Raw genomic sequence first — 24991 nt, forward strand, 5'->3', positions numbered from 1 at the left:
GTGTTGTGTTGGCATTTGTGACAATGGAGCAATGAATGCCTTCATCCCACCACCCTTTTCAGCTGGATTTAACAGTTCCATAGTGCCAGGCAAAAGGAAGGGAGAGGAGAAATGGGATTAGAAAGGGGGGAAGAGCAGGGTGAAGGGGAGCTAAATGTTGAATCACTCAGTTGTTAGCTGACATTCCATTCTTTATGCTGTTGTATGTAACAGTGCAAGTCAGAGCTTTATGAACTGGGACATTTGCACTACAACGTAGCTCTGTGTATTACCTCCTCACCCCTCCCAGGTTGATAATACACACTCCACTGGTTGCACAGTTGCATGACAATGCAGGCCAATTATTTCTTGTTGGTTTTTTGTTTGTTTGTTTGTTTGTTTGTTTGTTTTTATTACAGAAAACAGTGCTTTGTGCAGGATGAGAAGTTCTTTCACATGTCACAAATCTGCCCTTTATAAACACGTGCTGCTGATCTTTGCACTAAGGTTTGCTAATTGCTATTAAACCCATCTAAAATGCCTTTTCATTCTCTACTGGGGCTTTTCATTTATTTCACAGCTGCCTGGGTGTGTCTCATGCTGGATTCTGGTGATTCCCGAGTATTTTTGCTTTGCTTTCCCTAACCCTGATTAAAAACACTAGAGTCAGGCTCAGAACACCATAGTAACATTTTTATTGTGATGTGTGAGGTTTGGGGCCATTATAGAAGACTGTCTGAATGCACACATATATAGATCAATATATATCTAACATATACACAGTCTACATACACACACACACAGTTACAGGGCCGGGTTTGTTGCTCAGCACTCACAACTGGGGCCAGAGTATGAAAAAAAGCTCAACACTCAATGTGCCAAAATTCCTCAGTGGGTACAGAGACCATTCCTCACTGGGTACAGAGAGAAACTGCTTCTAATTTGCACTCTCAAATTCTTTGGTCCCAGTGAGTATAATTTTGAAATGGAATAACATAGTGGAATCTACTTGCAATGATCTCAGATCTAGGAAAACTCTACCTACACTGATGATGAACATACACCCTCAGATTGTTGCTGCTCTACCATATGCAAACTAGAATTCCAGTTACAGAGAAAGTCTGGAGAGAGTGAAGTTAATCTGTGACAAATAATTCACAGTACGACTCACCATACTGTATCTATACTGGGTGAATATATTCATCTACAGTACCTGATTACTACCATGATTCTTTCCAGAAGGTGGTTTTGGATCGGTGACGAGAATATTACCTTTCACAGATGAAAGGTTTTTACCAAGCCTCTCCTTGCAACCCCATGTGATTACTAGTGGATGAACTGTTCTCTCATTTGCTCTTGCATTGCGTATTATTATTCATGTGTTTTATTGTAGTTAATACATTAGCCGTGTTTTTTCTCTGTACACATGTTGCATATACTGTTTGACATCTTAATCCAAACAAACAAACAAACAAACAAACAAAGACAACCCATTATAGTTCAAAGGCACTGTTGAATTCTGGCTGATTTTCTGCATACTATTATTCATAATTTAGCACCAGAGAACAAGCATTTAATTATTTTTTTTACTTCATTGTAATTAAATAGCAGTTATTTACTAAGTGAATTGTATTAGAATAGTGCTTAGACACAACTGAAACAAGAGTCCCATTGTGTTAAGCACTGTACAAACAATGAGAGGTAGTCTCTGTCCTAAAGAGCATACAGAGGCAAGCCAGAAAAAGATGGGGGAAAAGATGTTGTCTCATCTTTATTTTAGAGATGGGATAATATCTCAAGGTACAGAGAGATTAAATGACTGACCCAAGGTAACACAAGAAGTCTGTGGCAGAGCTGAGTGTTAAACCCAGATCTCCTGGTTCCCCATCCAATGCCTCCTCTACAAGACCATTCCTCTCTATGAATGAAAAATGGAAAATAAAACTGGATATGCTGGTTTTCCAAACTATAACTTTGCATGAACAAACAGTTATCCTGCCACCAGTTAGGCCACAAAACAATATTAAACAAAAGCAGAGATCACAGCTACCTCTGTGCTATGAACTGTACTCTGGTATGTCAGTGCTAGAAGTCTAGCTGAATTAATTCTCCATAAAACACTAATATTTTCATGAAAATTGCTCTAAACTCTGGCAAGCTTTTTTGAAAAATGGTATTAGGTTAAAGAAACTAACCTGAAATAATGAATGGTCAGACTTCTAATTGGGGCATTCTGAAGATATTGCAGGAACTTAAAAGAATGAATAACCGTAATAATATGGTGAGCAGTCAGATATGAACTCCTGCCAGATTGTTAAGTGCTGACGGTCATATCATAAGTCATTTGAATGGTCATCCCCTCTAGATTTGCAATACATTTTCTGATTGGACCAATCATCTCTTAGTAATTAGCTACAAAATTAAGTAGAGTATAATACAGGCAAACAAGAGTTCGCAATTCAGATTGGGGCAGGGACTGGTCCCTGTAACTCTCTGATAGCTCTTGTGTTTGTAATTCATATGTTTCCATGATCAGCATTAAGAATGTGATCTGAGACACACTGCAATGCCCAGCACAGTAGATTATTAGATCCAAAGACAAGGAGAAACAAAAGGTAGAAGGGCTATGCATGTGGCAGAACAAGCAATGATGCAGACAGATCCACCATGAAGAGGCACCAATAACACTTCCAACCCACTTATCTAAAGGGAAAGAAGATCATCCACATCCTCCTAGACTCTTGAGTTGATGGTGGTTGTGCTTGGACAGAGTGGGTGAGATTTTCAGAAGTGATCAGCATTGGCCGAACTCTGTATTCACTGGAGTCAGAGGAAATTTTATCACTGACTTCAATGGAAGCAGCGTTAGGCCAATACTGAGTGCTTTTGAAAATCTCAACCAGCATAAGTAACCACTAACCAGCCCACCCTTGGAGGCCCCTCTTCTTTCCTTTCCCTGAAGGCTCTTGCCTCCCCACACAAATGCTGTATAATTCTAAATTAAATTCAATACCATGGTTCAAATATTCTATAGAAGTCGTCATTTTCCATTTCCCACAAAGGCACGTGCAGCACAGAGTGTGGATATAACCACAAGAAAAGTAATCATGAGCAGTGGAAGTAATAATGCCCTATATATAGTCCCTTCAACATTGTGTTCCGATATGGCCAAAATGAGCAGAGGTAACTAACTAACCCGGGTAATGTTGCCCATGGCGCGGTTCCTTTTTCAAGACTTTGCTCTCCTGTTACAAACCAATACTAGCTCCTCTGGTTCAAAGACATGAATCACCAGCTCTGAGCCAGTTAAGGGATGCTACTAGACAGTCTGGTATATGGCGCTTGGGTTGGATCCACTGTGCCTATGCCTGTGATCTAATGTTCCATGGCATGTGGGGGTGGTTAGATGCAGAGGCTGTGAGTCTTTTCATTATGTGTTGTGTGACAAGTAATTCTAGTGCTCTCGTGTGTCTATGGTGTAGCACCCATTGCCGTTGAACTGGTCTTGGGTCCCTTCTCTGTACATGGGCTGAGGATGCTAGCAGTATAAATGGAGAATGCTTTGACTGGAAGAAGAGCTCTGTGTGGCTCGAAAGCTTGTCTCTCTCACCCAATGGAAGTTGGTCCTAAAAGATTTAAAATTTTTATTAAAGTTAATGTTTAAAATTAAATATACACAAGTTATGAGGGAAGGTACTGGTTACAAGGATCATGAGATACATACATATCACATAACCAGCATAGACTGGGGTCAGGCTTGAGTTATGAGGGATTACAGGTAACGGTTACAAGGATCACGAGATACATACATATCACATAACCAGCATAGACCCAGATTGGTGTGTGGGAGTTTTTAGAGTGTCAGTGGATAAGTGGGCTCAGGGTACGCCACCCATGGAATGTATTAAGAGTCAGTATCAGTATAGCGAATAAGTACATGGGTGGGGTGCGTCCCTTGGTTCATCAAGGAAGGAAGTGGGTTATTTCCCTGGTCGTCGGTCTCGATTACTCAACCTGGTATTGACAGTGTCCTGTGATGTGTTCCGTATAGATGTCTCTGGACCACCTGATGGTATCGGACACCATAAGCTGTCTCATGAGCCGGGTGTCTCTCTACTTGATCAAATGTCATCAAGGACACTTGTCAGAGCTCTTTCAACTCTGTTCTTGAAGGCTCTTGGTACAAGAAGGTACTAGGTTTTGCCACAAGAACGTTTTTACATTATTCAATGGGCCATATCCTCAGCAGGTGCAAATCAGTTGTGACAGGGTCAGGCCAGATGGCTACAGGAGAGTGATAGAAGGCACATAGATTAGCCCCAGATTAAGTAGGTCTCTTTTCCCTGGGTAAGGTAACAGGGAAGGTTCCAGAACAATCAGGAACTTTCTGGAAACAATTAAGGCAGACAGGCTGATTAGAACACCTGCAGCCAATCAAGAAGCTGCTAGAATCAATTAAGGCAGGCTAATCAGGGCACCTGGGTTTAAAAAGGAGCTCACTTCAGCTTGTGGTGTGGGTGTAAGGAGCTGAGAGTGAGAGGGTGTGCTGCTGGAGGACTGAGGAGTATAAGCATTAACAGACACCAAGAAGAAGGTCCTGTGGTGAGGATAAAGAAGGTGGTGGGAGGAGGCCATGGGGAAGTAGCCCAGGGAATTGTAGCTGTTGTGCAGCTGTTCCAGGAGGCACTCTAGACAGCTGCAGTCCACAGGGCCCTGGGCTGGAACCCGGAGTAGAGGTCGGGCCCGGGTTCCCCCCAAACCTCCCAATTGACCTGGACTGTGGGTTCTTCCAGAGGGGAAGGTCTCTGGGCTGTTCCCCAACCCACATGGTGAATCTCTGAGGCAAGAAAATCCGCCAATAAGCGCAGGACCCACCAAGATAGAGAAGGAACTTTGTCACACATTGTAGCTGATTTGATTTCAATGCAAGTTCACAAATTTACACTAGCCGAGGATCTCACCCAGAGTGTTTTTTGTGCAAACACAATATAACAAGAGTATCAGTGGAATGATGGATGCATATAATGTAATTGTGGCCCTGGTGAGGAGTTTATACTGATGTATTTGTATAAAGTTTGAGTAACAGATTGTGAATGAATGATGTTATGTACTAGCCACTTACTTTTTAATTATGCAGAGCATCAATCCCTGTTTCCCTGGAGCAGGGATTGTAGGAAAATTCTTTTCACTGTTGTTGTACATAGCTTTTTAAAAGTAAAGACCAGCCCATGTTATGTCAGTCACACCTGTCTCTGCTACCCTTTAAAGGCCAAATCCTGAAACCTGCTAAGCACCTGCTGCTTCCTGTGAGGTTGGGAAGAGATTCAAGAGCTCAAAAGGTTTCAGGATTTAGCCCTGCTTGAGGAAACTTCTAATTTGAAGTGCCTATTAAAACAGAAGCCTTCCATCTTCATGCCTGATTTCCAGCCTGAATCTGTCTGACTGGAAGTTGAAGCTAGACAAATTCAGAATGGAAATATGGCATACATTTTTAACAGTGAGAGCAATTAATGGTAACCAAAGGTCATGGTGGATTCTTCATCATTGACAATTTTTAAATCAAGATTAGATTTTGTTTCTAAAAGATCTGCTCTAGGAATTATTTTGGGGAAGTTCTATGGCCTCCGTTATACAAGAAGTCAGGCCAGATGATCACAATGGTCTCTTCTGGCCTTGGAATCTATTTATATGTACATATGGGCTGGTCAAAAGCATTTAAAATTAAACATTTTCTTGCATCAAAATCAACATTTTCCGAGGGAAATGATCCATTTCAACAGAATTTTCCATCTGGAAAAATCAAAACAAAATGTTTCAGGTTGGGTCAAGTCAACATTAATCTCTGGGTCTGCCTGAGCTGCTGTGGTGCCTCACGGGAGTTGTAGTTCCGGGTCCTTCATGCCCCCATTCTCCTCTATAGGCCCTGTTCAACTACATCTTCCATGATGCACCACAGCCTCTCCCTGTGGCTGAGCTGCCACAGTGCATCATGGAAGTCTATTGTAGGTGCCATTGTACATATCAAGTGCAGTTAGTACCTTATGGTAATGACTTTAGTTCATTAACATGAGAATTAGTATGTTCCGGCTGGCTCCTAGTTTTCCTATACTAAAATGTAAGAGAGGAATGTAGATTAAATACATGTGTGTTTTAAATATGCATAAATGCTCAACAAACTACTGCCCCAATAGGAGGGAAGCTATAAATCAAAAGGCAGTAGTCTCTATTTTTATGAAACAACATTTTACATTTAGAAATAATAGTCATGCTTCTAATGTATTGCAGACCCTATTTTTAGTGGGTATTTATGAATATTTTAGTTGAACTTCCCTGTAAAAACTGTATTAAACACACTTAGCCTATTAAGTAGGCTACAGGAAAGGAGAGTTTGTTTTTTTAATAATATAGGGCTTGATTCAAAGCCCACTGCTGTCAGTGGGTGTCTTTCCACTCCCTGCAGTGGGTTTTGGACAGGGCCCAGAGAGAGCCCACAAAACAACCTGAATGGTGAGGGAGACCAATTAGTAACAAGCAATTTAAAGGTCTTTTTCTGCAGTTTCAAAATGCACAAGTGTTGCATTTTCTGCCATGGCTCATGGGCATGGTCCAAGTGTGCTGAACCAGGCATTCTGCTCTTTCAGCATTTAAAAGGTGCCTCTTTCTAAGCTTGACGAGAAGGAGATATTGTGAGGTTTGTGTTAAGTGTGACACATTGAGCTGAGGTTCAGGCTTGTACTTCTTTCCCTCTAAGCAGTTCATCTATGTTGTAGTTACACTTCTTAGTGCAATATTGCCTGTTTTTCACACTGTGGGCTTAATTCTACTCCCACTGAAGTAAAAAAGGAGCTTTGCCATTGAGTTCAACAGGAGCAGACTGACCCCCCATATCATATGACATAGGATGAGCATCAAGCATTGACCAATGCCAGAAATACTTGCAATCAGACACCAGCTGTTGCCTGATGGGTGATTACCTTGTTTCCAGCAGAGGCATGAAATCAGTCTAGCAGAAAGTGTAAATCTGGGCTCCAAATCCAGATCTGAAGCTAGTTTTTAATGTTACTAATATAGAAGATTGGGTCTATGTAATGTCATCAATATGTGCTGGGTGCCTCTAACAATGTATATCAGCCTTTCAGAAAGTGCAACCTTAGATTTTGTATTTGTAAATAATATTGTACTGAAAATCCTATGCATTTCAAACAATCTAATCTTCTATTGAAAAATAGTTATCCTCTTTTATTTAAAAAACAAACAAACTTGAGCTCAATCAAAAAACACAGGGTTTCATTACAAACCCAAAATCCAGATGAGGTTTACAATGGTTCACAAACTCTTTTGGCAAATGTAGGCTGAGTTTTTAGTAAATCTTCTGCCAAATTATGATTTAGGATGGAAACTATAAGACTTCAGTTTGAAATCAGGCAACATTTGGTGATTTTGACTGCTTCACTTTGACTTTTCCCATATGTTTGAACTCAAAACACAAAGCACTAGAACTGGTCAGGTGTTGGGGTTTTTTTTGGGGGGGGGCGGTTGGTCTTTTTTGATGGAACAATTTTCCATTGGAAAATGAAGTTTTGTCAAAATGGAAACATTTTGTGGGAATGTGTCAAGTTTGATGAAATTTTCTAGAGAAAAAAGTCAAAACATTTAGTTTTGATAATTTTGAAACATTTAGTTTCATAAAGTAAAACAAAGTAAAATCTTTATGGTTTCAATTCATTTTGTTTAGACTTCTATATTATATTGAAATATTATTTCATAAGAAATTTCAACATTGATTTTTTTCTTTGATTCAAAACAAAAACAAATTTTGAAATGTCAGAATTTCTTAAAGAATGGAGCTTCTGGTTTCGGACTAGCTGTAGAAAAGACACAATAACTAGCTGGGGCTCTATTTTAACCTTTACACATAACACACCAGATTTCTGCGTATGTTGGGAGGATGTTTGATAGGACAATCATACCTAGGAAAGTTTCTTTGTACAAGGCTGAGCACACCATCAATGCTCACTTACCCAACTAACACACAAAACTCCCCACTCTGGTACTTTGCAAGTTTCCTGATTATTACTCTTTCTATTGCAGAAGCTGTGAAGGACCCCAATAAGATACAGTGTACAGAAATAACACAAGGATGGTCCGAGCTTCAGTGAAGATTAAGAACATAAGAATGGCCATACTGGATCAGACCAATGATCCACCTAGCCCAGTGTCCTGTCTCTGACAGTGGCCGGTGCCAGACACTTCAGAGGCAATGAACAGAACAGGGCAATTTCAAGTTATCCCCTGTTGACCAGTCCCAGTTTCTGGCAGTTGGAGGTTTAGGGACACCTGGAGCATGGAATAGCCATTGATGGACACTTCCCTCCATGAACATATCTAATTATTTTTGAACCCAGTTATACTTTTGGCCTTCACAACAATCCATGGCAACCAGTTTCACATCGCGTTGTGTGAAGAAGTACTGCCTTTTGTTTGTTTTAAACCTGCTGCTGGTTAATTTCACTGGGTGACCTCTACTCTTGTGTTATGTGAAGTGAGCTCACCATCTAGGATTGAGACAATATGCAATATGTAAACAAATGGACAAATGAGTTGGGAAGGAAGACAAGGTGTCAAGGCTGCTTCCCCACTCTGAACTTTAGGGTACAAATGTGGGGGCCTGCATGAAAACTTCTAAGCTTAACTACCAGCTTAGATCTGGTCCGCTGCCACCATCCCAAAGCTAATTCCCTTCCCTGGGTAGCCTTGAGAGACATTCACCAATTCCCTGGTGAATACAGATCCAAACCCCTTGGATCTTAAAACAAGGAGAAATTAACCATCCCCCCCTCCTTCCTTCCACCAACTCCTGGTGAATACAGTTCCAACCCCCCTGGGATCTTAAAACAAGGAGAAATTAACCATCCCCTCTCCTTCCTTTCACCAACTCCTGGTGAATACAGATCCAACCCCCTTGGATCTAAAACCAAGGAAAAATCAATCAGGTTCTTAAAAAGAAGGCTTTTAATTAAAGAAAAAGGTAAAAATCATCTGTGTAAAATCAGGATGGAAAATAACTTTACAGGGTAATCAAACTTAAAGAGCTCAGAGGACCCCCCTCTAGTCTTAGGTTCAAAGTACAGCAAACAAAGATAAACACTCTAGTAAAAGGTACATTTACAAGTTGAGAAAACAAAGGAAAACTAAGACGCCTTGCCTGGCTGTTTACTTACAAGTTTGAAATATGAGAGACTTGTTTAGAAAGATGTGGAGAACCTGGATTGATGTCTGGTCCCTCTCAGTCCCAAGAGCGAACAACAACCAAAACAAAGAGCACAAACAAAAGCCTTCCCCCCCCCCAAGATTTGAAAGTATCTTGTCCCCTTATTGGTCCTTTGGGTCAGGTGTCAGCCAGGTTACCCGAGCTTCTTAACCCTTTACAGGTAAAAGGATTTTGGAGTCTCTGGCCAGGAGGGATTTTATAGTACTGTACACAGGAGAGCTGTTACCCTTCCCTTCATAGTTATGACACAAGGTAACAGTAGAGATAAACACCCAAGTCTGGAGGGGAGACAATGATGTAACTTTTTTTCCCCCAGAGTAGTTATCTCATAGGGGACAAAATGTGGGATTGCCAAGTAGGGCCCTCAGTTGGTAACTGCTGTCTCTAATGGAGTGGATAGTCAGAACTGCACATGGTAGATGTGACTAGCCACAACAGACTTCTCCCTCTCCTCTTCCAACAACCTCATCCCGTCAGAAACGGAATATGCAGTGAGATCCTGTTGTTACATAAATCTCCTCGAGTGCCATCCCTCTTTCTAACTGCAGATGCGCAAAAGGACTTGACCTCTTTCCTCCAGGGACCCTGAGAACAGGAAAACAAGCCTAGGCATTACGCTTAAGAAAATAGAGCAACTCCCCCTTTTTTATCTTATTACGAGGGAGGTTCCACTGAACCAACTCAATTACCGCCCTTAGCCATTCTCATCCTTGACTGTACAGCTCACACGGTGCCATGTGCCCAATGCCCCATAAATCTGGGAGCTCCAGGTCATTTTATTTATGTAAGAAACTCAGCAAAAAACCATTGTGGCAGAAGCAAACTGTGATATAGTGAAGCTGAGCTTCTTTCCAGATGACCCATCCCTCCCGCTCTCACTCACTTTCATTTCAAGAAGTGTCACATAAATTATAGTATAAATTAGCCAGCAGGGTGGTTTAGCAGATTAAGTTCTGAGAATGGGAGTCTAGTCTTTAAAGCCTCAAGCAAGGAGGAAAATAAGCCTTGTGCACTGAGATCAGGCTCAGCCGCTAACCCTCTTTCGTGATCGCGTGCCGTCTCTGTCCCCAGGAATGGCCAGGAGGCTAAGCTCCACCAAGACTTAGAACGCAGAGCTCCCTGCGGCATTGTGGGCACGCTAGTGTTTGTGAGGCGGCTTCAAACGCAGAGCTCCCGGCGGCATTGTGGGCACACTAGTGTTTGTGAGGCGGCTTACAACGCAGAGCTCCCGGCGGCATTGTGGGCACGCTAGTGTTTGTGAGACGGCTTAGAACGCAGAGCTCCCGGCGGCATTGTGGGCACGCTAGTGTTTATGAGACGGCTTACAACGCAGAGCTCCCGGCGGCATTGTGGGCACGCTAGTGTTTGTGAGACAGCTTAGAACGCAGAGCTCCCGGCGGCATTGTGGGCACGCTAGTGTTTGTGAGACGGCTTCAAACGCAGAGCTCCCGGCGGCATTGTGGGCACGCTAGTGTTTGTGAGATGGCTTAGAACGCAGAGCTCCCGTCGGCATTGTGGGCACGCTAGTGTTTGTGAGACGGCTTCAAACGCAGAGCTCCCGGCGGCATTGTGGGCACGCTAGTGTTTGTGAGACGGCTTAGAACGCAGAGCTCCCGGCGGCATTGTGGGCACGCTAGTGTTTGTGAGGCGGCTTACAACGCAGAGCTCCCGGCGGCATTGTGGGCACGCTAGTGTTTGTGAGGCGGCTTACAACGCAGAGCTCCCGGCGGCATTGTGGGCACGCTAGTGTTTGTGAGACGGCTTACAACGCAGAGCTCCCGGAGGCATTGTGGGCACGCTAGTGTTTGTGAGACGACTTAGAACGCAGAGCTCCCGGCGGCATTGTGGGCACGCTAGTGTTTGTGAGACGGCTTAGAACGCAGAGCTCCCGGCGGCATTGTGGGCACGCTAGTGTTTGTGAGACGACTTAGAACGCAGAGCTCCCAGTGGCATTGTGGGCATGCTAGTGTTTGTGAGATGCTTGGATTATCTCAACAGAATTTCAGTTTTTCAGAGCAAAAAAGTTACCAGGCCAAATTCTCTGCTTGTATAAAATGAGCACAGCTCCACAGACTTTTACAGCAGCTGAGAATTTGGCCTATGTCTGCAGTTTAAAATAGTTGTCTTCAGTATTCATTGTGGTTATCACACAATGAAACACCGTTACACTTTACTGTCCCTCTCTCATTTGTACTCACGCTCTTTTATACTCTAATGCTAATTTCTAGTCCTGTTTCTTTTTAAATAGTTTAAGAGAATCTGTTAAGATCTGGTCTACCCGCAAAGTTGCACTGGGTCAAACTACAGAGATGTGATTTTTTAAAATTGATTTAGTTAAGGTATCGCAACTTGTGTGTGAACATTCCTATCGCTTTAAGCCTGGCTTAGATCATATACCTATAGAAGTAACATTTCCATTGATGAGTGTACACACAGGGCTTTGTACTCGTTTAACTATATTTCTATACCATGCTTCTTTAGATAGGCAAGAGCTGAAAGTAAATATTTCCTTCAAATTTAGTATTATGTTGCATATCAGTGTGTGTGCATGTGTGCAAGGTTGAGGAGAAGGAGAAAGAGCAGGAGAAGATTAAACTAGAAGGAGAAGAGATCTCACACCCAGCAAAAGAGAAAGCACCTGTCTATAAGGTGGAGAATGATTCAGAAGATTCATCAGGGGGAAATGTATAGGGTCAAAAGATGGCAAAAATTACTGATGAAAAATCCCAATTGCTGCAGAATTTAATTAATTTAATTTGACAGCAGCTTAAAGCAAAGTAGAAGCTGCAGTTAAACAAGGTTTCTTCAAAAAGATTTTCTTTTTGTAATAAAGGAGTTTCATTATGTGTTTTCCATGACACTCTTTGTGGCCCCAAAGTGACAGATAAGCTTCAGAACCTTTGATTTGCTGCATACTGTCCTGATCCTGCAAAGACCTAAGTAAATTTACACATGTGCTTAAGTGTTTACAGGTGCAGGGACTAAAAGTGGATAATGAACAGCAAGAGTGCGATGGGAACACCTGTGATTGTCCCTCCAAATGACTGGCACTTGGCAGGTATGGAGATAGAGACTCATCATTGAGTTTAGATCTAGACCTGAACTTCCTTTAAGTTCGGGGCCACTGGGCTAACAGATTTTGGTTCAGAACAAGCAAGGGCAGCTGCCTGAAACAGGCTGAAAGGTAATTTTTTTTAAAAAGCTGAGGGAAAATATTTTTTTGGGGGTGGAGGCAGCAGGAGGAGGGTCTATGAATGTATCAATCAGTCACACTGGTTACTTTCAATCCAACCATCGATTCAGGAAGCAGGAAAGATAATGCGTTAACATGGACAAGATTGGCCAAATATACAGGGCCTCACTCCTCACTGGAAAGTCTGAGGGCCTCTTTGGAAATACAGGGCTCAAACCCACATGCATTTTTCCAGGGGACAAAGGATCTGTGTTGCGGGGGAATAAGGATAAGTGCTCAAGGATGAAACTGAAAAATGTAGGAGCCATTAGGAGTTCAAGACCATCTCATTTAATCCTGCTTTAATCTGCTGCTCTCTGGCATGTTTGAAAACAATCCGGTGGGCATTGCTTGAGAGGCGCTGGTCACCAGCTGGGCAGCCTGCAGGAAGCTGTCTTGTGAGCCAGTAAATGGAGCTCACAATCAGGAGTTTGAAAGATCCATTCAGGTCAGAGCCCTGGGGGCTCTGCAGTGTATTTATGTGGCTTGACAGCATTCCTCTGGCAATTTTGCTTTATTTCATAATGTACGTTTAGACAAATATGCAGAAACATTGGGTTAACATGGGCTGTTTCACAAGGCTCAGAATTATTTTGTTTGTTGTCCCCCCCCGCTAATAAAATCATTATATCACGTCTGGTAACTCCAATATGTATCATCAACTTGTGTGAGGTCATCAGCTGCAAGCGTGGCTGATCCTACAGAATGCGTTCAGGCGTCTGGAATGCAGCAGGGAGATGACACAATGAGTAACAGGGGGGAGGGAAACTGGATTTTGGCCATGCCCTTTCCAACCAATTTAAAAGATTAGCATCAGCCCTAGAAAGCCAAAAAGTCAATGTAGCGTGTGTGCGTTTGGATTGGGGAAACAGGGCTATAGAACAGAACGGAAAACTAGAGCCCAGGGAACAAAAAGAGGGAGAAAACATTATGAAAGTCCATTTTCAAAGTCACACGGGGCCAGACTGTGATTCCCTTTGCCAAGTAGCGCCATTGCAGTCGATGAGGCTACGCAAGCAGTACGGTGCTAAGGGTATTGGAATCTGTCCCTTAAAAAGCAGCCATGAGCTCCAGATAACAAAGTTCAAATCTGTGTTTCAAATGCCCTAAAAGTCTGGGAGTATTTGGCTCAGGCCCACATCATCAGCTGACACGGAAATGACCAGAACAAGCAGTGCCTTAACCAAGCAAACATACTTTCACTGTCCCCCACACATCCCAAGAGAAATTTACAAACTGCTCCTCGACAACCGTTTCTAATATATATTCCTTCAGCTATGTCTAAATGTAACCCTGCAGTGTCTGTTCTTCCAAATTATCTCCTCCATTTCTTGTGAGATCTCTTCTGCTTGCAATAGCAATCATTGGTGGTATCCAGATAACACTTACAGTGGAATCCTACCAGCACCAATCACTGACTCCTCAGATTGTGTGTGCACGCACATGTATATACTACATGATTATTCTGTTCTTAGAAATTTTTAATCTTCAAGATAATATCACTAGTTAAACTCCTCTCCCACCCACTTTGATTTGATAATAGGACAAAATCCCACTAATGTCCATTCAGTGGCATGATTTAATCACTGACCTTGCTGGGGATGAAAAATTCCAGCCTTCCTTCCATTACTCTCTTGAGCAAGGGGACTGGAGGCATCCAGCGATCTTCAGATGAGGCTTCAAGGCATAGGAGTCTGTGTTAAACTGGTAAATGCTATCCAGAAAACGAAGAGGCAAATACGACGTGACATAGGGCAGCCATGCCTGTCTGTGGGAGCTGACAGGTTTATATTCCTTCAGGCCAAGCTGTAAAAATGTGTATCTAAAGTTAAGCTCCTGAGTCCACATTTAGGTGCCTCCATTATTGGCCTGTTTCTTAAGAGTGCTGAGCACACAGCAGTTCCCACTGAAGTGAGTGACAGCTGCTGGATGCTCTACACTGTTAAAAAAATGGGTCACTTGTGTAGGTTCCTAAATATGGACTTAGGAGCCTAAAGATCTTGGCCTTATTTTAAAGAAACTCTCTGCTCTGTCAGAAATCATTATGGCTAAACCACGAAGTGATACTGTGGAATAGCAGCTAGAGTTGCTGTTTGGGAAACCGTCACTGGTTTATCTTGGTTACGTATGTTCTGGTTTGTATTATGTTTACTCTAAGGCCTGGTCTACACTAGGAGCTTATATCGAATTTAGCGCCGTTACATCGAATTAACCCTGCACCCGTCCACACCAGGAAGCTACTTAGTTCGAAATAGAGCTCTTTTAAATTCGACTTCTGTAATCCTCGAAAACGAGGGGAGTAGCGCTAAATTCGAAATGGCAATATCGAATTAGGCTAGGTGTGGATGGAAATCGACGGTAATAGCTCCGGGAGCTATCCCACAGTGCACCACTCTGTTGACGCTCTGGACAGCAGTCTGAGCTCGGATGCTCTGACCAGCCACACAGGAAAAGCCCCGGGAAAATTTGAATTCCTTTTCCTGTCTGGCCACTTTGAATCTCATTTTCTGTTTGGACAGCGTGGAGAGCTCAGCAGCACTGGCAACGATGCAGAGCTCTCCAGCAGAGTTGGCCGTGCAATCTAATAGAAAGAGGGCCCCAGCATGGACTGATCGGGAGGTCTTGGATCTCATCGCTGTGTGGGGCGATGAGTCCGTGCTTTCAGAGCTGCGCTCCAAAAGAAGGAATGCAAAGATCTATGAGAAGATCTCTAAAGCCATGGCAGAGAGAGGATACAGCCGGGATGCAACGCAGTGCCGCGTGAAAATCAAGGAGCTGAGACAAGGCTACCAAAAAACCAAAGAGGCAAACCGACGCTCCGGATCCCAGCCCCACACATCACGTTTCTACGAGGCACTGCATTCCATCCTAGGTGCGGCCGCCACCACTACCCCACCAGTGACCGTGGACTCCGAGGATGGGATATTGTCCACGGCCGGTTCCTCCTCGGAAATGTTAGGTGACGGGGAAGATGAGGAAGGAGATGAGGAGGACGAGGCAGTCGACAGCGCTTGCACCGCTGATTTCAACGACAGCCAGGAGCTCTTCATCACCCTTACCGAGATCCCCTACCAACCGTCCACAGCCCTTACCCCGGACACCGAATCAGGGGAAGGATCAAGCAGTGAGTGCTTTAAACATCTAAACATTTCATTTTAACATAAGTGGAATATTTATATTGTTAAGAATGGGCTTTTCAGTCACTCAGTTAAACATAGAAACTTTTATTAATAACAAAACAGGAATAATAACTATATCAGTAATTTGTTGTTCATGATTTAGTTGGCTTAGTAAACTTTTTTCTACTAACTATGTATAGAAAATCAAGTACTGTCCGGATATTCATGATTAGTCCACAACACGGCCCCTCCACTCTGTAGTCCGTTATGCTCAACTTAAAGGAAAAGGCGGTCAATGTGCCCGGGAATGGACAGACAGTCCTCCTGTGATAGCTCCGCATAGCTCTCCTGGAGGTACCGCTCCAGCATGCGCACGAGGTTCAACGGCAGGGCAATCTTGTTTGGTCCCCCGTGGTAGCACACGTTCCCACGCCATGAGTCCATGAGGTAGTCGGGGATCAGTGCGCGGCACAGCATGGCGGCATATGGCCCAGGCCTCTGCATGCATTCACGCAGCATCCTTCCCCTCTCGGTCTCCGAGATCCTCATGAGGGTTATGTCACACATGACGCCCTGCTTTAAATTAGGGAGGGGAATGTTAGTATTTGGACTGCTTTACAGCCACGCGGTGGAGGCGGCAGAGGGGCAGCATACAGGGATCTTTCCCGGGGACAGCCGCGAGGTGGTGGGACAGGGGCAGAGCTCATGCTTCCCTGATTGCTGCCAGCAGAGAGTGGCCTTGCATTCAGTGCGAAAGGAGCCCAGTGCTACTATTACATGTTTAAGCTGCCACAAGTCTACGGCTTACCATGTTTTCCCGCAGCAGAAGTAGAGGTGTCCTGCAACGCTTCTCTGATCGCAACTGCAGGACCCCAGACACATAAGGCGAGGGCCGAAAATTCGACCTTGTCCTGAGTGCGCATGTGAAAGGTGCAGTGCATGGTGTTGTTCACAGAGAAAGACTATGCTCTTTGTTAGCAACTTCATTTATCTGTCTCAGGAATTTACTCCCTTTTTCCCATTCCAACAGACACATCTGCGACTGTCTCCCAACCCAGCCTGGCATCACACTCCCAGAGGCTAGCGCAGATTAGAAGAAGGAAGAGAAAAACTCGTGAAGACATGTTTTATGAACTTATGGAGTGCTCACGAGAGCAGGCAGCCCAGACGACACAGTGGAGGGAGAACTTGTCACAAATGCACAGAGCAGTCATGGAACGGGAGGAGAGGTGGCGCCAGGAGGACCAGCAGGCTACTCAAACCCTGCTTGGACTAATGAGGGAGCAAACGGAGACGCTCCGGCGCCTAGTGGATGTTCTGCAAGACCGGAGGCAGGAGGACAGAGCACTGCTGCTGTCTATCTCTAACCGCCCTCCCCCGCCACCAAGTCCCACACCCCCCTCACCAAAAGTACAAAGAAGGAGGGGCGGCAAGGGCCGTTAAAACTGTCAGTCGGCCACTGCACACTGCTGCAGCAATGGAAGGCTCTCGTTCCAAAGTTTGAAAAGTCCTTTCCTACCCATCTCACACTAGCCCATGTCCAAGTTTCCTTTCCCCCCCCCCCCTTTTCATGTGCGGTTCGTAATAAAACATCTGTTTCTGTTAAGTACTGTTTCCGAGAGTGTCTTTTGGAGGGGATTCTGTCTGAAGGGGGGGAAGGGGTTTGTTACTTGGACAGGACAGTCACCTGTAGCAGGCTACAGAGGCGGGGGCAGGTCCAGCATCAGGACACATACACAGCACAGTCACCAGTTACCCTGGTCAGTCTGGGAGGCGGTTTTCTTGTTCTGGGGTGCGAGGGGGATTGATCTGTGACTTTGTGTCGGGGGAGGGCAGTTAGAGATCCTATGCCGCGGTCCTTATCCTGGATCACAGAGCCACGCAGCAGGGGATCTGTTACCCTCCGCCCCCTGCCAGAAAGTCACTTGGCCGACACATACATCCAGTCCCGCCCAGGACTGCTGGCAGGCTGCGTTGAAACAACCAATGCAGCACTGCGGAGCCTGTCATTCCCGGACTTTAGAAGCATCATTTGCATCAAAACAGTAAGCCCGCCCCCCGCCACAGTCTGCGTCCCCGGTTTAAAACATTCCCGCGAAAACAGTAAAAAAGAGAACCTTGTTCATTAACAGAACAGAACAGATTTTATTTGTTGGGAAGGTGGGGAAGGGGGTATGTAACTTGGAAGGATAGTCAACAGTAACTGGGTAAAGAAACGGGGGCAGGTTCAGCATCTGTGTCCACAAAGTAAAAAGTCACTGGAGACCCTGTTCAGTCAGGAACCTGGCTTTCAAAGCCTCCCTGATGCACAGTGCGTCCCGCTGTGATCTTCTAATCGCCCTGCTGTCTGGCTGGACGTAATCAGAAGCCAGGCTATTTGCCTCAACCTCCCACCCCGACATATAGGTCTCCCCCTTGCTCTCACACAAATTGTGGAGCACACAGCAAGCAGCTATCACAATGGGGATATTGGTCTCGCTGAGATCACAGCGAGTGAGTAGGCTTCTCCATCTGCCCTTGAGACGGCCAAAAGCACACTCCACCACCATTCTGCACTTGCTGAGCCGGTAGTTGAATAGTTCTTTCCCTGAGTCCAGTGCGCCAGTGTAGGGCTTCATGAGCCAGGGCATTAGCGGGTATGCAGGGTCCCCGAGGATGACTGTAGGCATCTCCACATCCCCAACAGTTACTTTGTGGTCCGGGAAGTAAATACCTTCCTGCAGCCGTCTACACAGACCAGAGTTCCTGAACACCCTAGCGTCATGAACCTTGCCAGGCCATCCAACGTAGATATTGGTAAAACGTCCCCGATGGTCCACCAGTGCTTGCAGCACCATGGAAAAGTAGCCCTTCCGGTTGATGTACTGGCTAGCCTGGTGGTCCGGTGCCAGGATAGGGATGTGAGTCCCATCTATAGCCCCACCGCAGTTTGGGAATCCCATCTCGGCAAAGCCATCTCTGATGAGCTCCACGTTTCCCAGGGTCACTACCTTAGATAGCAGTAGCTTGACGATTGCCCTGGCTACTTGCATAACAGCAACCCCCACGGTAGACTTGCCCACGCCAAACTGGTTAGCGACGGACCGGTAGCTGTCTGGCGTTGCGAGCTTCCAGAGGGCTATGGCCACTCGCTTCTGGACAGTCAGGGCTGCCCGCATCCGGGTGTCCTTTCGCTTCAGGGCAGGGGACAGCAACTCACACAGTTCGAGGAAAGTCCCCTTCCGCATGCGAAAGTTGCGCAGCCACTGGGATTCATCCCAGACCTGCAGCACTATGTGGTCCCACCAGTCCGTGCTGGTTTCACGGGCCCAGAATCGCCGTTCAACAGTATCAACAAGACCCAGTGACAGCGAGATGTCCTGGGCGCTGGGTCTCATGTTCTCAGAGAGGTCGGAGCTAGTGTCCGACTTCATGCCGTCACGGTAGTGCCGTAGCCTCCTCTCATGATTGATCTGCAGCTGCCTCTGGTACAGGTGGAGGAGAAGCTGCGAGGCGTTGAGAACTGCCACAACTGCAGCGATGGTCGCAGCGGGATCCATGCTCGCACTGCTGTGGCGTCCGCGCTGTCAGTAATCAGAAAAGCGCGCGAACTGATTTCCCGCCGGCGCTTTCAGGGAGGGAGGGAGGGAGGGCTTGAGTGACGGACGGATGACGACAGGCGCCCAAAAGCACCCTCGACACATTTTTTTACCCAGAAGGCATTTGGGGCTCGACCCAGAATTCCAATGGGCAGGGGGGGACTGCGGGAACTGTGGGATAGCTGCCCACAGTGCACCGCTTCCAATGTCGACGCTTGCCCCGTTAGTGTGGACTCACAAAGTCTCACAAAGTCGAATTACTGTCCTTAGTGTGGACACACACGTTCGACTTAGTAATATCGATTCCACATAGTCGAATTAACTAAAATCGAAGTACTCTCGTAGTGTAGACTAGGCCTAACAGACCAGGGGCCTAGCAATGTGGGCCCAAGAGTGATGGGGTTATAAACAGGTTATACATCGGTGCATCTGATATAGAACTCTTCCTTCCCTTCCTACTGGGAGCCAGGAGGGTTTTGTGGTGAAGGCACTGAATCATGATTCAGGAGATCTGGGTTCTGTGGGCCAAGTTATTCTCTCTCACTTATACCTGTGCACTGTATCCAATGGAGCTGCACACATGAAGGCAGAGTTCACACCTGTCCTTTGAACCTGTTCCAGGCCACTGAAGTCAATGGGAAGATGTCCATGGGTTTGGAGCAGGCCATTGATTAACAAGTGTAAGAAGAAATCCAATCCAGCTCATGCTCTCAAAGCACTGCTGAACCATCACAGCTCTCTGGAGTAAAAGGTAATACAACTGAATAGACGCCAAGAGCAGATCTATGGAGCAAGGTGGCAAAGGTTTTACACGGGCATTTTTCAGAATAGATCTGCATTTAAAGGCACAGTGTTATTAAGAGTCGCTACCAATCTAACATGGCTACTACATGGTAAAGTTGATGTTTTTAACTAGGACAGAATCTGAATAACGTCCATTATAAAGTAAAAACAGAATTCACAAAGGACTAAATAAAGCAGAATGTGGGAATCAGCAGCAAATTTAGTCCTTGATCCTAAATCAGATCCACTCACGTGGACCCTTACACTAGCACAGAGTCCCATCCAAGTCAATGGGGCACTGCACAAGTGCAAGCGTTGGCTTGTGTGGACTTGTCTTCAGGATCGGGGCCTACCAGAGGATTTCACATAGCTGGAAAGATAAAGACAATTTTGAAGCGATTTGTTTTTGCTTCTGGACTGTAACATGCATATGAAATGTGCATATGCAGAGCATTCATTTGTTTACCATGGTTGGTATTGTTTGTATATTCCATTCTTTCCTACGCGTTCCTTCTCCTATTCCTGATAAAAATATTTTAACAGGGAAAGGAAAACATTCTGAAGAACTCAGAGAAGAAAAGGGCTATTGCACAATGCTTCACACATCATCCTAGGCACCCTGCGGTGACTTTAAATAAAAGAGAAGGCAGATTTACATGTTGCAGAATAATGGGCTATTCAAACATAACAAAGCCAAACTTTGATGCATATTTTCCTTGTGCTCCTGACAGCAGAGAGCTGTTGACTTGAAAGGCGATTTGCATGGTTCATAAAATCCCTCGTGGGCTAGCCTTCAGCAGCCCAAAGATCAGGACAGCTGTTATTTCACTCACATGTAGAGCGCGTAGGTGTGCACTGGCTTAGCTACAAAAGCTGTTCAAAAAGAGGCTGGTGGAAAGGACAAGCTTCACAAAGGAGGCTTCTCTTTAGAGGCTGAAAACAGCAGGAGAGTGAAGTAAATAGACCTTTTTGCCAGCAGACAAGAGCATAACCGTCTTTGAAGCATTCTGCTTTTAGTAAACTAGTGTAATAACATTTCCACTGTATCCTAATTGGGTACGTTACACCAATTGACTAAATCACATGTACATATACAGAGACACAAACACACATATACATCCCCCCCCCCCTCCCAAATAACCTTGGGACACACAGTAAAAACGAAGAAAGTCATCATCAGAACCACTGATGAATGAAAATTCCACACACAAAAGAATGAAGAACCTTAAATCTTAACAGCTAGGGCACACCAATTCTTCCCCTGAGAAACTGACTGTTTTTACAAGGAACTAAGAAGTTAATTGAACATTTCAAAATAAAAATTGAAGCCTGCCTCCGGCTATAAAAGGTGATGGACTGAGTTTTTAATCTTGAAATTACTATTCTCTCTCTACCTATATACTCACACTTTTGTAATAAAGGAAAACAGATAAAGAAGCAACCAAGGCTATAATTCCATGAGATTCTGCTGACGTTGCTATTAACCAGAGGGAGACTGAAAGGTTATTGAGGACGCAATGGAAACACCTATTACATCATTTCAAGTTTGTTTGCTTATTTTTAAACTCTGAATATTTTTCTCTTTGAAAGTTTTGCTTATATTTCTCAATCCCAAACCAATCCTGTCATTAACTGATGTGTATATCAAGTAAGATTTATGTATGATATCATTATCAGTTGTGATTTGGGCTTCAGACACCAATCTATGATGGCAGGCAAGTGCCAGTTAAAATTAAAGTGGGGATTTAGTGTTAAATAATACCAGATCCTTAGCTGGTATAAATCATGGTAGTTCCATTACTATACTGATTTTCACCAGCTGAAGATCTGGCCCAATATCCTTCTTTGCTTGAAAAGCTTGTGTTCAGCTCCTAGTGAGATTTCATGCTCACAAGCAATGCACTGGCAGCAATCAGATACACTGTGAAATAATAAGAGAGGACAAATGCCCCCAAATTGAGTTTTTTGGCTAAACATTTATCACAAAACACCCCCTATTATTAAGAGTAATAAAATATTTAATGTAACACGCTTTTTAAAGGTTGTCTTGTGATGTATAGGAATTTAAAGATTAGATAGATAGATGGTATGTTTCAGCATGCGTCTACTTTTATTTCAATATCAGCTATATCGGTGTACAGCAGGAGGAGGATCTGGATCCTGACCTGTGGGGTGTGCATGTACACTATATATATATGGTCAATATAGCTTTGAATGGATATAATCATATGGAACGCATACATACATACATTTAAATGTACAATCTGTATGTTGTGTAGTAGGTCTGTGGTAAATACTCAAACATACACACACCTTTATCTGGACCTAGCTCTCCATATCTGTATATATATTACACTGAAATATACGATCTGCATCTTGTGTAGCATATATTGTACGCACACATACACCCGCTGTACATGCTTTGTGCACCTATATTTTTGTAGAGGTTTTTTTGTCATGTTTTGCCTTTTTCCTGTTATGAAAAATTCAACAGCAAAACAAAGATCTTTATTTTGCATCCACAAAAACTGCTAGCACTTCACTGGCATACTGGAATTGATTCTTAACCCTCCAGGTGGCAGCACAAGAAATGAGAACTCTGCCACCTCTCCTGCTCTGATTTTACATCAGAAGAACCCCTTAGTTTGATATTTTTCATCTCAAGGCCCCCTTTTCCTCCCTATATCGCACCAGGAGCACTGGGGGCATTTGCAGGTTAACCCAGAGCGGGGCTTTAGGAATCAGCAGCTGGTAAAAGGAAGCAGATCAGACACAATCTGAACAACACAAGACTGGGAAAGAGGATTCATAAGAACATAAGAATGGCCATACTGGGTCCATCTAGCCCAGTATCCTGTCTTCCAACAGTGGCCAGTGCCAGATGCTTCAGAGGGAATGAACAGAGCAGGTGATCATCAAGTGATCCATCCAAGGGGCTGTTCTTTAAATCAACCTACACTTAGGGTGGGAAAGTCATAGCAGAGGAGAAACATACATCGGCAAACACCTGCCATCTAGTGTGAGGGACCAGAAAGCCTGCATTGGACATCAAAGCTATTGGTCTCATTTGTTTTTAGCTAGTTAGTAAAATGAAGAGAGAAGCCAAAATCCAGGACTGTGCTTGAGTTTGACGGACGATGCATTACTGGGAAATGCTAACCTGCCAGCCAAAAATAAGGGAGTTTTTCATATTTATGCCTTGAAACATTTTTTAACATATTGTCACATATGTTAACTGGCCACTTCACTTTGAATGGTCCCTGGAACTATGTGTTAACTACTCATGCAAAACAATCTGTTCCACCTTGTATTTAGCTCTGACACTCAAGTACCTTTCCCTGAAGAAGAGCTCTGTGTAAACTCAAAAGCTTGTCTTTCTCTCACAAACAGAAGTTGGTCCAATAAAAGATATTATCTCATCCACCTTGTCACATATTTTGTCAGATTCATAACAGCGATGTGACAATTCTTAATTTTTACAAATCATTGGTTCCTCATATCTTGGATACACACTATGATTTGAGGACACCACCGGGAAGAGTTGTAGGTGCCAGGCTGCAGTGGAAGGAAGGAAGTGAGGCATGCATGTGGGGGAAGGGAGGCTATCTGGAGAGATATGCGACAGGATGGCAGGGGTGGAGAATTTAAGCTGGGTCAGAAGTCTGCAAGAGTGAGCCTTAGGCAGAGGGGTTGGGTGAGCAACATGTGTTGAGGTCAGGGTGAGTGGCAGCAGGAAGCCACTGCGGAAGGGAGTGGGTAAAGGACATACGCTGGGGGTCAAAGATGGTGGTGGGGCTGAGTTACAGGAGGAGACAGCAGATGGGGGGGGTGTCCTGCTGGGGTAGGAAGGTGCAGTGGCTTGGGTCTGGGCTGTTTCGGGTGGAGAGCCGTGGAAAGAAGCGGGGGAAGGGTGCCTGGATGATGGGAGCTATGGAGAGAGAGCAGGACTGGACCACCAACCCTGTAACTATCGGCAACCCAGGTTTCCCACCCCCTCACTCCCCCAAATAAAGGAGCCAATCTGCATGAAGACGGATGCAGGAAAATCACCAGATTACTGTACAAATCCACACTAGGTGGAGCATTTGCCACGTTCCTAATTATTCCACTTCTTCGATTCCATGTATATTCTCGTGCATTTGTTTTCCTTTATCCTCCTCGGGCAGTCACCTCTCTATGTCTCTGTCTCTCTCTCTTTTCCCTCCAGACAGGCAGATAAACTAAAACAAAACATAAACACTTAAAAGCAACAGACTGAGCAGAGAAGCTAGAATGCTAAGCAATCGCTGCCAAACCACGCGAGGAGGAGGAGGAGGAGGAGGAGGATGGCTATTTATTCTTTGTAGCTGGGCAGTAATTTAACTATCTACAAAAACAGTAGCGCTGTGCAGTAAAAACAAATGCAGTCATTGTAACCGACTGACGCTTAGTCCTGCATTCCAAACCCCTTTCTCCCTAGCACGCGGACAAGCTCAGTAACATCTCACACAAAGGGGCCTAGTTGCTTTCAAAGGTGAACCAAAAAGCAGTTGTAAAAAAATAATTAATCCAAAGCATTAAGAGACTGTGGGTGTGATCCAGCAGTCCATTAATCAGACAAAGCTACCACTGAAGTCAATGAGTCAGGAGGGCAAATCAGACGGTGATATATGTGTATGGTACCCAGGTTTAAAATGGCTTGAAAGTATTTGATTTGGTTTAAAGGATGGAAAATGAAGGACACTGGCACAATCAGTGAAATCTTACATTTTAGCCACTCTGTAGCTGTAGACGTTCCACATGTATTTGTATTTTCCCGAAAAAGGGCCCAATCCACAAAAAAGGACCATGATTTCAGGCACACTGCAAATTCAGAGCTGTTTTCCCCTCCCCTCCCGAAATGAGTTTTAGTAAGGCCCTTTATTTAGACTGTTAATTCTTGGGGCAGGGATGTTCATCTTCATAGTTATCTGCAAGGACCAGCACATTATTTATTTTTTACTAAACCGTGGTGCAACAAAGATTGGGGCCATTTGCCAAATTCTGGAGT

The sequence above is a fragment of the Emys orbicularis genome, chromosome 5 (assembly GCF_028017835.1).
Source record: "Emys orbicularis isolate rEmyOrb1 chromosome 5, rEmyOrb1.hap1, whole genome shotgun sequence".
NCBI lineage: Eukaryota > Metazoa > Chordata > Testudines > Emydidae > Emys > Emys orbicularis.